We start from the raw sequence: 6000 nt of genomic DNA, 5'->3' as shown, positions 1-6000 counted from the left end.
CATTCAGACTCTTAAGGATATGCTGAGAGCATGCGTAGTTGATTTTAAAGGTAGTTGGGATGACCACTTGCATTTGATTGAGTTCGCATATAATAACAGCTATCATTACAGTATCCAGATGGCTCCATTTGATACTCTTTATGAAAGGAGATGTAGATCTTCGATTGGTTGGTTTAAAGTGGGTGAGGCTGAAATACTAGGGCCAGACTTGGTGTTTGATGCATTAGAGAAGGTTCAATTGATTAGAGAAAGGCTTAGAGCAACCCAGAGCAGACAAAAATCTTATGCAGATGTGAGGAGAAAGGATATTGAGTTTGAGATTGGTGATTTTGTGTACTTGAAAATACCTCCCATGAAGTGGGTAAAGAGGTTCGACAAGAAAGGGAAACTCCGTCCCTGCTATGTCGGTCCTTTCAGAATTCTTAGTCATTTTGGAAAGGTAGCTTATGAGCTTGAGTTTCCTTCAAATATAGCTTTAGTACACCCAGTGTTCCATGTCTCATTGTTGATGAAGTGTATTGGTGATCCAGCTATAGTCGTTCCCCTAGAAAGCGTAGATGTTCAGAGAAGTCTTTCCTACGAGAAAGTTCTAGTCAAAATTCTTGATCATCAAGTTTATAGACTAAGGAACAAAGAAGTTCCACTAGACAAAGTTCTTTGGTAGAATCAGTCCGTTGAGGGAGCCACTTGGGAAGCAGAAGCAGATATGCGGACCAAGTACCCTCATTTTTTCTCCGCTAATTCAGATTCGGTTTAAGGTATTAATCTTTCTAAGATTTCTCTCTATTATGCTCAGTTTTAATTACACATCATGTTCATGTCAGTTGTGTATTTACAAATCAGTTCAGTTATGCAATCCATGCATCAAACATGCATGTTCAGTGTGTAAGCTCAGTCCATCAGTTTTCCTCAGCTTGACTAGTCTTATTCGAGGACAAATGATCCCAAGGGGGAGATATTGTAATATTATGCATTTTCCTAGCATAATTTAAGTCCCATGACATGAGTATTAATATATAAAATTTTCAAAATACCCATTATTTATCAGTTTAGAGTCTGCCATTACGTAGAAAACTCAATTACCTTTCCAACGATAAAAATTCACCCAAATCTGATAACTGGGTAAGAAGTTATGATGATTTTAAGTTTCAGTAGTAAAATATCGTGATTTGGGCCTGTAGCGCATCGCGGAGAAGTGTAAAATCACAATTGACAAATTCCAGTGAGACTCCACAATTCCATCGAATTGCAGTGATGTCCCATTTCCCAATTGTCACTTTCCAGTGTAACTCCGCGATCATGGCGCGTCGCACCAAGGGTGAAATTCCCATCCAGTAAGGCACCACGATTTCACCGCATCGGTCGAAGCATCCAGGTCCCAATCGTCAATTTCCAGTGATGCTTCGCGATCCTGGCGCGTCGAGCCAGGGCCTCAAATTGGGATTTTCAATTTTCCAGTTTCGAGTTTTAAATTCCCAAGGGGCTGTTTGGTCACTTTCCTAAGCCCTAAACTCGTCTTAAACACGAAATTAAAGCCTAATAAGGTATTATATGTCCATAGTTCTCAAATTACTCAAAACAGGATCCATTCTCTTTAAGAACTCAAAAACCCTAGCTCTTAAATTCAAGGTCAAATCTCAAGAACTCTCCATCAATCCTCTCAAATTCATTAATCCTGGTATGGTAAATATTCATCAATGGATTCCTTTCATCCATGGAGTCCAAGTATCCGATTTAAATCGCAAAGTGTTGATCTTTTCAAGTTATTTCATTTTAAATTATGACTTCACCCATGAATCTCCATGAACTATGATTTTACACCATGTATAGATGAAATTATTGTCGATACTCAATTCTTCACGTTTTAATGCTATCATTCCATGAATTAAAATCATGATTTAGTTCTATTCATATTGAATTCATGCTATTTACTACATTTTCCATAACATTTCAAAGATTTGATTAAAGTATGAACTACAAGTGTTTGATAAAATGCCTACAAGAATCAAGATTTGTTAAAGGCTTGCATATTATGTCCTCTAAACTTGAGTATCATGCTACTATTATTGTTTTGAGTCCTGGGGGTTTTGAATACCCAAAAATCATAGATTTTGTAATACCCCGTAAAATTTTCAACTCATTAGAGCTTCCGAAGCATGCAAAGAAATGCTTAAGACTTAAAAATTTGGCTAAGTGTTGAAACTTTTTCATTTCCATAAGCCTTCCAAACTTTGACGAATTATTTTGTGACCTTCCCGACCTCTGTTTTTAGATTTTCAAGTTGCATTGCGATGGGAAAGGTTGTAGTACATCTCGGGTAAGTTTCAAAATTTTTGGAGTAGCATAAGGGCACGTTTGGTGTGTCAAATCAGTAGCAAAAGGCATTTATCCCACATCGCCCAGCTTTCAGCACCGTTGTAGCCAAGGTGTCAGTCTGGTTACAGCACCGCTGTAGCTAGGCGCCACCCAGGGTTCTCCCCCGAGCTAGGCAGGGCGCTACCTAGGCTATAGCCCTGGGCCAAAATTCAGCAGTCCCAATCCGTGTTTCCAAGGGCAAAATTATAACCTTCCAACCCTTATATATACCCTTTAACACGAGATTCCTCATATTTTCAGCCAAATATTGTTATTTTCTCTCAAAATTGTTCAAGAACAAGAGCTAGAGTTCATAGTTCAAGACCCAAATCATCAAGGTTCCTCCGTAAATCTTCCAAGAATTTTATAGCTAGGTATGCAAGTATTGATTCTTGGGTTCCTTCCACCTAAGAAGTTCAAGAATCCCTTTGTTTTAAATTCAAGATATATGGTTCATGAGTTTTCATGGTTTATGTGAATTGAGTTTGAAGGTCATGTTGTTGTTGAGTTTAATTCATGTTATGATTATAAAGTTACAATCTTTGACCCTATTACGTAGTAATTATGTGATGTTCATGATAAAGCCCTTCAAGTTATATGTTGATTAATTTTTCATGAGAATTAGGTGCATAAATTGTTATATGACCAAAGCATGCTCCCCATGTGTTTGATAAAATGCTTGTGTGAAGGAAATTGGGTCATTATAGCATGTTGACTTGAAAACCCCAATTTTAGTATAAGCCATGCACGCCAAATATTTGTTGAAAGCCTATAGTGAATGAATTATAGTATGTTGTGTGCTTTCATATCCTTGTGCATTCCTTGTTGAATGAATTGTTATATGTTAGCATGAAGTCCCCAATTATGTACCCTTGAATGCATGTTATGTGTTTATTGTAAGACCTTGTGGGATGAGTTATGAAGTATTGGCATGCATTCCCTAGGTAAATATATTTTATTATTTCTAAGTGCTTGAAGAGATGCCTTTTTGAGTGTATGTTGAATCTATTGCTATGATGTTGATGATTGGTCATGAATTTAAGAAGTCATGTTTTGTCAGTTTCCTTCTATCGAGTCCTGGGGGTACTTGTACCCAAAAAATATAGCTGTGTACCTAGAGCCGAGTCAGTCTCAAGATAATTACAGTCTGCTATGATCAGTAAAATTTAGTCAGTTACAGAATTCAGAACTCTCAGATAGATATAGAACTTAAGAAATCTTAGTAATCCAAGTATCGTTAGCATTCCAGCTTCAGTTTAGTACTCAGCTCAGATCTCAGTAGCATTCGAGAAATCAATTCAGAATGTAGTATCATTCAGTCAGATAATAGATTCAGTAGTATTCCATCAGATAACGGAACCAAGTGAACTCAGTTAGCTCAGTTAAAGATAACCAGTAACAGATTCAGCTCATTCCAAGTACAGTTCTAAGAATTAAGTCAGTGTCTTTCAGTTGGGAGTAGGATTCAGTACCGAGCGAGGGCAGGGATGGCGACTTTCCTATTATTTAGGTAGAGTCATTAGTAGCAATCCCCATATATCCAGAACTGCGTAGCCAGCGCAAGATAAGGAGTCACCCATCATATTAGGCTTGACTACCTCCCCGAAGTCACCTGTCATATTAGGCTTGGCTCCCACCAGGTGTCACCCGTCATATTAGGCATGGCATCCTAGGTTCAGATAGCAGTGTCTTTACCCGTGGCATGGTACTGACACCCTTCCAACTGGGGTTACAAGTTGGACCCCAAATAAGCTAGAAGGGGCATGTCGGTTAGATGAATACTTCCCAAAGTCTCAGCTTCAGATTCAGTCTCAAAAATAGAATTCAGTTGAGTAGTCACCCATTATATTAGGCTTGACTACCACTCAGAGGTCACCCGTTATATAGGCTTGATCTAAAATTCAAAAAATTAGATATCATTATTAGTAAATTCAGAAGTCACCCCTTATATAGGCTTGATCTCAAATTTAGAAAATCAGATATCATTATCAATAAATTCAGAGGTCACCCATTATATAGGCTTGATCTCAAATCCAGACAATCGTATTCATTATCAGTAAGCTTAGAGGTCACCCATTATTTAGGCTTGATCTTAAATTCAGTTTATCAAGTATCAGATATCATTAGCAGTAAACTCAGAGGTCACATATTATATAGGCTTGATCTCAGATATAATAAATCAGTATCAGTATTAGTAAGGTTAGACATCAATCTCAATAGACTCAGTTATTCAGTCTCCCCAAGTTAGTAAACTCATATATCAGTACTAGCAGATTTAGTCATCAGTAAGTCAGTATTTAGAGACCAGTATTCAATATTACTGCGATTCCAATTTTGGTTTGTGCATTCATGCATATATTCCCAATCTGTACTCTCATGTTATTCAGTTAAGTAATGTTCATGCATAATCCTTTGCATTTAGCCTTACCTCATCTTGCATACTGAGTACACTCCCATGTACTGACGCATTTGCGCTATGGTGGTTTACTTTATGCCATAGGTTTAAAAGCACGAGCCCCAGAGTACCCTTAGTAGTCCAGATCCAGTCAGCAACAGTAGACGTAGCAGTGAGTCCTCTTCATTCGAGGATGATCCTTATTTTTACTATTTCATTAGATTCAGTTTATTTTCAGTAGACGGAGTTAGTTGGGGACATGTCCCATCAACTCCACAGTTCATATAGTTAGAGGCTTTTCAGATAGATGTATTAGTATTCAGTTTTCAGTTTTGAGTATTTTAGACGTTTTGAACCTTAAGGTAAGTTTTTGCCAACTTTCCATATTTTATATTCATATATTATGCATTGTACAGGTACAGATATCAGTCATGGGTTAGCTTGTGGTCCTTCGGGGTCATGAGCACCGTATAGTATTCCGGTTCAGAAAATCAGGGCGTTACAAACTTGGTATCAGAGCCAGGTTCAATAGAGTCCTAAGATATCTGAAAAGCCGCATTTAGTAGAGTCTTGTGCATGGGTGTGTTGCGTTCCATATTTATGTACAGGAGGCTATAAGATATTTTAGGAACAATTTCCCTTCTTTCAGTATTCATGTCGTTCCAGTGAGCAAGAGCTGAAGTTGAACTCTCAGTCTAATCCTTGTTCCTTTTCCATTTGCAGAACATACCTCCTCGCAGAGATAATGCCCATAGAAATGACAATCATCCACCTCAGCCCGTAGATTCTTTGAATGAGAATGTGTCACATGTAGAGTTTTAGGCAGCTTTTCAGGCGCTAACCCAAGCTGTGAACACTAATGTTTAGGGAAATTGTCAGGCTGCAGCCCCACTTTAGCAAGATAGGGATTCAACTACAGCTAGGATCAGAAATTTCATGAGAATGAACCCGCCAGAATTCTTTGGGTCAGTAGCAGGTGAGGACCCACAACTTTATCTTAAGGAGGTGAAGAAGATCACTCAAATTATGCATGTGTCAAAGGAGGAGAGTGTGGAATTAGCATCCTATAAGCTGAAATATATTGCTCATGATTGGGTAGTGATGTGGAAGAAGAGTAGAGGGGAAGATACAGCTCCCATGACTTGGCAGATATTTCAGGATACCTTCTTAGATAAGTTTCTCCAGCTAGAGATGAGAGAAGCTAAGGTAAAAGAGTTTATGAACCTGAGACAAGGCTCCATAATAGTGAA

This window comes from Capsicum annuum, chromosome 12, assembly GCF_002878395.1.
Source record: "Capsicum annuum cultivar UCD-10X-F1 chromosome 12, UCD10Xv1.1, whole genome shotgun sequence".
Taxonomy (NCBI): Eukaryota; Viridiplantae; Streptophyta; class Magnoliopsida; order Solanales; family Solanaceae; genus Capsicum; species Capsicum annuum.
The sequence above is the reverse complement of the archived record's forward strand: the minus strand, read 5'-3'. Positions refer to the sequence as shown.